This window comes from Eumetopias jubatus, unplaced genomic scaffold, assembly GCF_037043125.1.
Source record: "Eumetopias jubatus isolate StellerSeaLion01/CBP00866 unplaced genomic scaffold, mEumJub1_p1.0 scaffold_11, whole genome shotgun sequence".
NCBI classification, from domain to species: domain Eukaryota; kingdom Metazoa; phylum Chordata; class Mammalia; order Carnivora; family Otariidae; genus Eumetopias; species Eumetopias jubatus.
The window spans coordinates 392265-401905 of NW_028274817.1; the positions used below are offsets into that span (position 1 = coordinate 392265).

The window sequence follows — 9641 nt, forward strand, 5'->3', positions numbered from 1 at the left end:
GGGGTCCCCCCATCCCTCGGCCTTCCCAGCATCGGGTGAGATGGCATCAGGAGCTGTCAAGGCTGTGACCTGGTGACCCTACCCTGTTCCCAGTGGTCCCCTCCCAAAAGCAGGGTATAACTGCCCTAGGGACTTCAGGGGGCTCTGCAGACCCTGTGTTCCCCCCCCCCCCAGCGCAGCTGACCTCTCCTGTCCTCAGGGCTTGGCAGGGCTGAGCTCTCACAGCTTGCTGGTGTCCGCGTCTGCCTCCCCCACCAGGCAGGCAGGCAGGCTGCAACTCTGGCCAGGGGGCAGTCACCAGTGGGTTCCCAGGGCCAGGCCTGGCCTCCCACAGACCAAGCACTCCCCACCCTTCCCTGGCACCAGGTCTCACAAAGGTACACTCGGGTCCCGCCTCACTGCATGCCCGCCCCTGCCCCTAAGGTCCTTCGGTGGGGCCCTGGTGACCCACAGGCTGGACCGGGGATGTGTACGCACCAGGGATGGGGGGAACCAGGGTAAGGGCCCTGGGACCTGGATTAGGGGCAGAGAGAGAGAGGCAAGGCATCCCTGGCCTTGGTACAGGTGTCAGTGTGAGGGGCGTTAGGACAAAGGGCAGGCACCAGGGGCCCCCACATCAGCCTGCTCTGCCAGCAGAGCCCATCTCTGTGGGTCCATACCCGGGACAGGGATGCTTCCTGGAAGAGGGGTACTGACGCTGTCTGAGCTGCTGAGTTGCCACATCCTTGTGAAGGGTGACTTCAGTACCCTGGCCAGGGCAGGTAAGGGTGGGGAGGCTCTTGGAGAAGCTTCTGGAACCAGGCCCTCGTAACTGCCTGCTAATGAAGTGGTGTCGAGGATGCAGGCCCTGGGGCCTCTGTGCACAACAGAGCACCAGCATGCAAAAGCAGCTTAAATCCAGGAGGAAGAGAGGGAGGTTGGTGGAGGCTCCTGGGCTTGAATGAAATGCATTTATTATGCTCAAGTCCAAACCAGCGCTGCACCCTGCTGGGCCATTTACTAAGTGAAGGGGCCTCAGCAGCCAATGGGAAGGGGGAGCATCCTGAAGCAGCCGGGTCTTCTAGATCTTTCTCCTAGTAGTGCAAAGATCAAGTGGAGCTAGGCCCACCCCCCCCCCCAGTCCTAAAGGAGCAGGGGGCTCCTAGGAGCCCTCCGCCATCCCCTCCCCCTGCGGAGGCAGGAGGACCACACTGCAGTAGACCTGGATGCAGGAGAAGGTGGTGGGCGGGATGCAGTGCCGGTCAATAAGGTTGTTCTCCAGGTGTGTGGAGATGAGATTGGAGTCTTGAGCCACTCGGGTGTCACAGATGGAATTCAGGGGCACACGTCTCTAGGGTGGGGATGGCAGGGTCAAGCAGAAGAGAGAAGGCCCCAGAAAGGGGAGGCAGGTATCATACAAGAGGAGAGAAACAGAGGGCCCTATAGTGAGGGGCAGTACGACCGAGTCACGGCCACCGGACCCAGGGCAGCGGGTCAGGCAGGTCACTGCCACCACCTGCCACGTCCCCACCTGAGGCTCAGCCCTTGCTGCTCTGGGCCAGGGCCCTCTCACCTCCCCCTTGCCTGCCCCTGCCCAGATTTTTGCTGTCTGTAGCCCTCCACCTTGGCTGCCCTGGACCCGCCAAGCACTGGACCAGGCAGAGCCTCCTGTCATGGCAACCAAGATGGATAGATGGGGACAGTGAAGGATTCCTCCCATAGGCCCACCTGCCAAGGCAGGGCCACCTGGCCTCAGCTGCCCCTTTCTCCCCCGGCTGGCAGTGCGGGGTGCCGGGACAGCACGATGGGTGTAGGCGCAGGGCCCTACCTGATCTCGTTGTGGCTCAGACGCAGCACCTGCAGCCTCCTGGGGCACAGGAGGCCACGTGGGATGGCCTGCAGCTGGTTGTGATCCAGCAGCAGCTCAGCCAGGGAGGTGGGAAGGCCTAGGAAGGACACACCATGGCTGCCGTCGGTGTGCGGGCTGTTGTGCGACAGGTGCAGGAGCTCCAGGCCTGGCTTCGTGTGTGCAAACACGTAGCTAGGGATGTGCCCGATGCGGTTGTGGTGCAGCATCAGGCGCCGAAGGCCCTGTGGCAAGAAGGAGGACACGTGCACCAGCCGGTTGTGGGATAGGTCAGGGGTCTCCAGCTTCCTGCAGGGCAGATGAACGGGCATGGAGTGAGCGAGTGGAGCCCGGCAGGAACCAGAGCCACGGCTGCAGCCCCAAATCGAGGTGCCTGGTGCACACCCAAGAAGGGAGTGGGGGATTGGCTCCCTGACGGCGGTGGCCGCCAGAGCTCCCGGCAGTTGGGAAGGGCGAGGAGGCCAGCTGCGGCCTGACCGTGAGTCAGGCCAGGCCCCTGTCTGGCTTCTGCGTCCTCCTCTGTCTAAAGAGGCTGGGGAAGAGGGGATCTGGGTGGGGTCCTTCCTTGTTCACCGCAGGGCTAGTGAGGCCAGTCCTTCCCCCACCTCAGGGGCTCCTCAAACGTACACGGGACAAAGGAAGTACAACTGGAGGTTGCTTGCTCGCCCCAGCCTGGCTCTGCTCTGCCCCCTCCTTGGCCTCGCGGCCCTTGCCTTTCGTCCCTATGCTCTCTTGTCGTCTTCCTGTGTCACCCGGGCTGATAAGCCGGAGAAAGATAGGGAGGGAAAGAACACTAAGGCTCCCAGGGCTCAGGGCTGGGGACCCGGAGGGATCAGGGAGGCGGGTGGTGGAGCTTGGGTGGCCGTCAGCCCGGGTCACTCACTGCGTGGCGGGCCGTGGGTCAGGACCAGGGCCGGGCAAGGGGAAAGGCAGAAACAGTGGGTGGGGATGCTTCTAGCATGGGCTGGAGCAGGTAAAGTCCCTTTCCTCAGTGATACCCCCAGCCCCTGTGCGTGGGGTCAGCCCTTTGGCCTTGGGGCCCATGCTGCCCTCAGCCCACGGGGGTTAGGGCTCCAGTGCCCCCTGAGCTTGCTTTGCCAGCAGCCGCCTCCCCTTCCACCGGCCTGGAGAAAAGCTGGGCGGCGCCAGCAGGGCTTGACTGGCCGCCACCCCCCTGCCCAGGCCCCCGCGGTGGGAGTGGAGGAGAGGAACAGCGGCTGGGTGGCCCCGCCCTAGGCTGCTGTCTGCTTTGCTTTGCCCCCTTGGCAAGAGGGGGAGAGGAAAAAAGAATAATTAAACCCAAACGTCCTGGTAACTTTTTCCTGGAACATGAGGGTGCAGGGTGGGAGGCTCTGGTCCCTGGAATGTCGGGTCAGAGTGCCTGTTGACCCCTGCCTACCACCCCCCTGCCCTGCCATGGTGGTCGCCAGACCCCATGGATTGTACTCCCCAGCCCTCCCGCTGCTTCCCGGACCACATCCTAACTCCATAGGCAGGGCTGATGAGAGCCGGGTCTCCTCCTGGATCCCTCCTGTTGGTGCCTCCTCCCAGCTATCCAAACCAGATCCTAGGGACCCATCCTGGACCCTTCCTGGAGTGGGGTGAATAGTGGCCCCCAAACATATGTCTGCCCAGAACCTGTGAACGTGATCGTATTTGGCAAAAGGGTCTTTGCCGATGTAAGTGAAGGATCTCGAGATGAGCTCATCCTGGATTAGGGAGGGCCCTAAGTTCAACGACAAGTGTCCTTATAAGAGACAGAAGGGGACAGACTCAGAGACACAGAGGAGAAGGCCATGCGACAACAGAGGCAGAGGCCAGAGTGATGTGGCCACGAGCCGAGGAATACCTGGGGCCAACAGCAGCTGGAAGAGGCAAGGAAGGATTGTCCCCCTGCCGACACTTGGATGTTAGACTTCCGGCCTCCAGAGCTGTGGGAGTAGAAATCTCTGTGGTCTTCAGCTCCCCAGTTTGTGGTACGTGTCTGGCACACCCCAGGAAACTCGTATGCTTTTCTCTTCCGTGCCCCTTCCCGCCCATCACCCCTTAGCTACACTCAGCAGCTGACCAGGTCTCAGCGCCCGCGCTGTCCCAGAGAGCTGGCCGGGTGCCTACAGGGCGAATCCAGGCATGGGCAGAGGACGGGGTTTCTGTGGCTTTGGGGATTTTGCTGGGTGGGAGGGACAGGGAAATCTTGGAGGAGTAGGTGGGCGGCTCAGGGCCCAGGTCACCCTGAGCCCTGCGCATGGAGGCCGATGACCCACCTGAGACCAGGCCCAAGCAACAGAGCCACCCCTCCTCCTTACTCTCTGGGTTCCTCTGGGTGATTCCACCCTCTCTGGCCTCCGTGTGCCTGTCGGGGTAAAGCTCGGGCAGTGCCGGGGCGGGTGGCAGCCCTCACGGGACGTCAGTCCGAGTGCGGGGGGCCAGCCGGTCGTCCTGGAGCCGGTTGTTGCTGTGGCCGCAGTTCAGCACACCCTCGGTCACCTCCTCGATGACATTGGCGCCCAGGTGCAGCTCCTAGGGCCAGGCCTGAGGGTGAGGGTGAGGGGCCCACCTGCCTGGCCTGGCTCCCCATCCCTCTGTACCTGGCCCCATCTGTGAGACCCAGGTGTCCCCATCTCTGCTGCTCTCGGGGCCGTGGGCCATCTTGCAGAGGGTCCCAGCAACACCTGCCCCACAAGACACAGCGCTAAAGAGCACCGTCAAGCAAGGGGGCCATGTGGCGCAGGGAGGGCCTGAGCCTTGTTCAGGAACACCCAGGAGGTCCAAGACAGTCCCCAAAGCCTAAACTCTGGGCCTCCGGGAGGTTAGGTCAGTCAGGGGAGAGGCCCTTTGGCCCTGAGGCTTTGCGGGGTTATCTTTAAAGCTCCCTTCCTGGGCAGCTGTGCCTTTTGCCTGCAACACGGCCTCCCCTGGCCTTGGGGCTCACCCGCAGGGAGGCTGGCAGGTGGGGTGGCAGCGGGGGCGGGGGGGGGCGGGGAGGATGGTCCGCAGACAGTTTCCATCCAGCCTCAGGTAGAGCAGGCTGCGCAGGGGCTGGAAGGCCAGGGGGAGATGTCGCCATCGTGCAGGTGGTTCCCTTCGGCCTCCAGCGTCAGCAGCCGGTTGAGCCCTGCAGGGCAGGTGGGCACGTGATCCCACTGCAGAGTTCTGGAGGCCCCCTGGGAGCTGCGTGCTGTAGCGCCACACACTCCCTGCCCCTAGAGGCCAGGGCCACTTTCCCAGACGGCTGCTCCCTCCTCTGCCCTCCAGCCAGGCTACCCCAGGGCAGATCCCCCCCCCCGCCCCCGCCGTCACCCGCACACTGTCCCTTGGCCTCCCCTGCTTCCCAGACCCCCTCGGCCCCTGACCCCAGGGCCTGCCCACACCCTGGAAGCTGCTGCGCTGCAGGCCCTGCAGGAGGTTGTCGTTCAGCTTGAGCTCTTGCAGGGAGGCGGGCAAGGCTGGCACTGTGGGTAGCGAGTTCCCATCCAGGTTCAACTGCTTCAGCCGCATCCGATTCTGGGGGTGGCGTTGCGGGGGGGAGAAGTGGGGGATGGGGACTGGGGTGCCACCAGCCAGGCTAGGCTCTCTGGGCGTGGCTTTGGGCTGGTCCTGCCCAGGGGACACCTATCTGGTGGCATCGTGGCTTCCCAGTTCCCGCTTGGACCAGGTCGGTGAGGGGTTTTTTGTTTTTGTTTTTGTTTTTTTTAAAGATTTTATTTATTTATTTGACAGAGAGAGAACACAAGCAGCGTAAGTGGGAGAGAAAGAAGCCGTCTTCCCGCCAAGCAGGGAGCCCAATGCGGGGCTCGATCCCAGGACCCTGGGATCATGACCTGAGCCAAAGGCAGACGCTTAATGACTGAGCCACCCAGGCACCCCCGGTGAGGGTTTTGAGAACCCCTACTCAGTTTCTCCCAGAAGCGACGCTCCCTTGTGGGGCCCGAGGATCTGTGGACCGTGTCATCTCAAACCACTGAGGCCCACCGGGCTGGGTACTCCCCTCAGCAGCCCCTCCAGGCCTTATCCCCCGGGAGAGAAGCAACAGATGCCTGGAGCCATCTCACACCTGCCAGCCTAGACCCCCTGGTTGCACGAGTGGAAGGGCTGCTGCACAGCTTGAAGGCATAGGGGTGCAGGCCTCGAGCAACCAGCTTGTTCTTGCTCAGGTCCAACCACTGCAGATTGGACCTGCAGTGTGTGTGCCGGGCCGCCCCCGGAACGTGTGTGCTGGGAGCTTGGCGATTTCATTCTCTGTGCAGACACAGGGGGGCTGCATTCCACGCTCCCTTGTCCCCCTCCCCTCTGCAAGGGCCTCCCCAACGTGGGCTGGAGGACCTGGCGCTCCTTTTTTTTTTTTTTTTTTCGTTTGAGACAGACAGACAGAGAGAGAGAGAGAGAGAGCACAAACAGAGGTGGGGGCAGAGGGAGAGGGAGAAGCAGACTCCCCGCTGAGCAGGGAGCCCGATGCGGGGCTCGATCCCAGGACCCTGGGATCATGACCTGAGCCAAGGGCAGACACTTCACTGACTGAGCCACCCAGGCGCCCCTGGAGCTGGCTCTTCTGACTGTCCCAAGTCGGGGCACCTTCTCACTGCCAACCAGGACCCACAGGGAGGGGGGCCATTTCCAGGTCCAGCGATGCAGCAGCCACAGTGGCTGAGGACCCTCTAGAAGGGAAGCCCAGGTGTGAAGCCCTCTCACTCCTGCCACAGGGATGAGTATGGGGGAGGGGGTCACCTACCTGCCAGGTAGAGCGTGGCTAGGTCAGGGTCAGTCAGGGCAGGGATGTGTTTCATCTTGACATTGCTGCAGGCGATGGCCACCTGGGTCAGGAGGCAGGAGGCTGGTAGGGAGGGCATGGCCTGTTCTGTGGTGCCCAGGTCTGTAAACCTATGTCCGTGCCCTTGCCCGCTTCTAGGCCTTTTCCGCCCACGGCCTGTGGTCTCCTTGGTGCTGCTGCCACCTTGGCCTTGGCTATGACCCTTCTTTTGATGCCGGCCCCCTGAGCCGGGTTGGTGGAAGGCCCCTGGAGGACAACAGCCACGGCCCCCAGCAACAGAGGCCTGCCGAGGGGCTGGAGCTTGCCCGGGCCCCCCCGGACCTGCCAGCAGATTGACCAGCCAAACTGGAGCACAGCACGAAGGACAACAGCCCAAATGGGGGCCCTGAGGCTGGGGAAGAGGACCTGCCTTTGAAAGGTTCCTCTCCTGTCTGCACACAGGGCTGGCTACTCAGCTTGGGCACACTGAGAATGGGGCGGGGCCCGAGGGGCTGGTGATGCCAGTATGATTGGTGAAGACTCGACCAAGCCTCAGCCCCTTGAGATTCAGGCACAGCCCCTGCAGGCTCTACGTGGGGGCTTCCTGTCCTGGCCAGTTCTCACCTTTGAGAGGTCTCCTGGGCTTTGGGCCCTTTCTCCTGGCTCTCCGACCTCCTATCTTCCTGCCTTGGCCCTCTTTGGTGGCCACTGCTCCGTCTTGGGCTTGGGGACCCCTGCTGGCCTGCAAGGGGCTGAGCTTGGTGGTCTGGGGCCTTGCTTCAGCCCCCATTTTGGCTAGGGCCCGAGGCTGGGCCCGCTGGCTGCTGGGCCCCTTGCTGTGACTCTAGCCCTTCCTCTGAGCCAGCCCTTGCCTGGAGGGGGCCTTCCGGCTGCGGGCTGGGGGCTGGGGCCTGGTTGGGGGCCTCCTGGGCTCCTTCCTTGGAGGTGGGCTGCACTTGTGGTCAGTCCAGGTGCCCATCCTCAGGTCTGTCCAGGCCGCCGTTCCCGAAGGTGGCTCGCACCTGACCTGCAGAAGGAGACAATATGGGCTGGGGTGGCTGGGCCCCCCGCCTGGCTGAGAGGCTGCACTTCTGTCCTAAGGGGGAATCAGTCACAGGTTGCCCCCCCCTTCCTCCTCTCTCTGCCCAGGCCTCACCTCTTCTTCTCTCTCCTACCCTCAGGAGCTCTCAGCCTTCTGTCACAGACCCCCGAGGCCATCGAGTGTCTCGCGCCCCAGAGTGGAGGCTTTTCATGGCCTCAGAGTGGAGGACCACAAGCACCAGAGAGAGAGCAGAGTGCCGCTCAGTGTCATATAAGCAGGCCAGTGGCCCCTGGGCTGGGTGACCCTGCCTGCCTCCCCTCTAGCACATGGCAGCCCCACCTTAACGAGCCCTGACCATGGGCATCCCTTGCAGGTCCTGGGCCCACCCACCAGCTCCTCTCATCCCAGCCCTGGGCCTCGGGGTGGGGCAACCAAGCATGAAGGTCACACCATAGCTGGTCTCCTGGGGCCGCTTGTGCCACCCCTCCCAGGCCCTGGGTCCCCCCACTTTCAGCCTCCCACATGTCTCCCGGTCTCCTCAGTAGGTCTTAGGGCAGCAGGCTCCCCACCCAGCAAACCTGGATCCATTACTCCAGCCCCAGCTATAGTGGTCCCTCCTAGGGGGGCTTCCTTTCCTCCCCTGCCCTCGCTCTGGGCTATGGGCACCAGGACTCCCAGGCTCCGCCATCCCCCCTTGCCCTCCTGAGAGGGTTCCCTGAGGCCCATGGGTCCCTCCTAAACCCCTTGGAAGCACCCAAGGTGAGCACTGGGTGGGCAGCCTTGGGGTGAGCAGCCTTCTCTCCTTCCGCTCCTGCCCCTGGGGCAGAGTGGGGGGAAGATTCTAATAACAAGGTCGAGTGTTCCCCTACTACCAGCCTTTTCCTGCTGGTGCCACCTACTCACCACTGGGGGGCCCAGGCCCGCTGGGCTGCAATGGCTGCAGGGTCAGCGTGCCCACGGGGGTTGGTGTGGCCGTGGGCTCTCTCAGGCTCGGCCCCTGCTTGGTCAGGGCACCTCCAGGGCCACTCCCCACCCAGAGAGCCAGGACTGGGAGCATCATGCTCTTCATGGCCACCTCGCTTGGGCTGCACGGGCCTGCTGGGCCGGCAGAGGGGATGACTAGCTGGGAGGGGGTGGAAGCGGCAGCCGCAGCAGGGTGGGGCACCGCAAGCTCCGGGCCCTGGCTGCAGCCCTAGGAGCCTCCCCCACCTGCCCCAGCCCTCCCCCCAGGAAGGCTCCCCCAAAACAAACACCTCCCTAGGCCTTGCCTCCAACCTCCCCCAACATCCCCTTCTCCCACCTGAAGAGAAAGAGAGATTGATTTTTTTTTTCTTGGACTCGAGTGCTCTTGGTCTGTTGCTGTAAGGCCTGCATTTATTCTCCACTGGACCAGGCCCAGCGGCCCCCATGAATGGGGTTTCTGTCTCTATATACAGTGGACCTGTGAGGCCCACCCCGGGGCAAGCCGCCCACCCCAGGCTGCCAGGTCCTACGTCCGTGGCTGGGAAAGGAAAGGGGCTGGGCCTTGCAAGCGGCAGGCCTCAGGGCTTTCTGGGCCCTCGGGATAGAGGGCAGGTGCCAGGGCTGCCCGGAACCTGCCAAGCCTGTGGGCTTCTGCCATGGGTGCCAGCGCCGAGGCCTCCCAATTTCGGAGGAAACCACAGCTGGGCAGAGCTAGGGTGGCAAGCAGGGACCCCAGCTCTCGGGGCCCCAGTGCCCCCTGGGCACAGGCCACCTCGGGTTAGTCCCCGCACCAGCTCCCCGAGACTACCTGGAGGCAGCTCCCTTTGCTCCAGACCTCCATTTTCTCCTCTGGAAAAAGCGGAGGGGGGTGGAGTTACACATCTGCAGCCTCCCCAGCTGTACCCCACCCCCACACTAAACTGTGTGTGAACCAGGGGCTGCTGGGTCCCCGTGTGACCACTGTCATCAGGCAGTCCCAAGATGCCCCCTTGCCTCGGGCACGTCCTCTTGGTCAGAGGGGCACCTGCGGGCCAGGATGGGGC

The 9641-nt window shown here is 63.3% G+C and overlaps 1 pseudogene; it reads right to left on the reverse strand.

The window, feature by feature from the left end:
• Window positions 1-1141: 1141 nt before the first annotated feature.
• Window positions 1142-8704, reverse strand: LOC148162951 (extracellular matrix protein 2-like; annotated as a pseudogene).
• Between the last annotated feature and the right edge of the window lie 937 nt (window positions 8705-9641).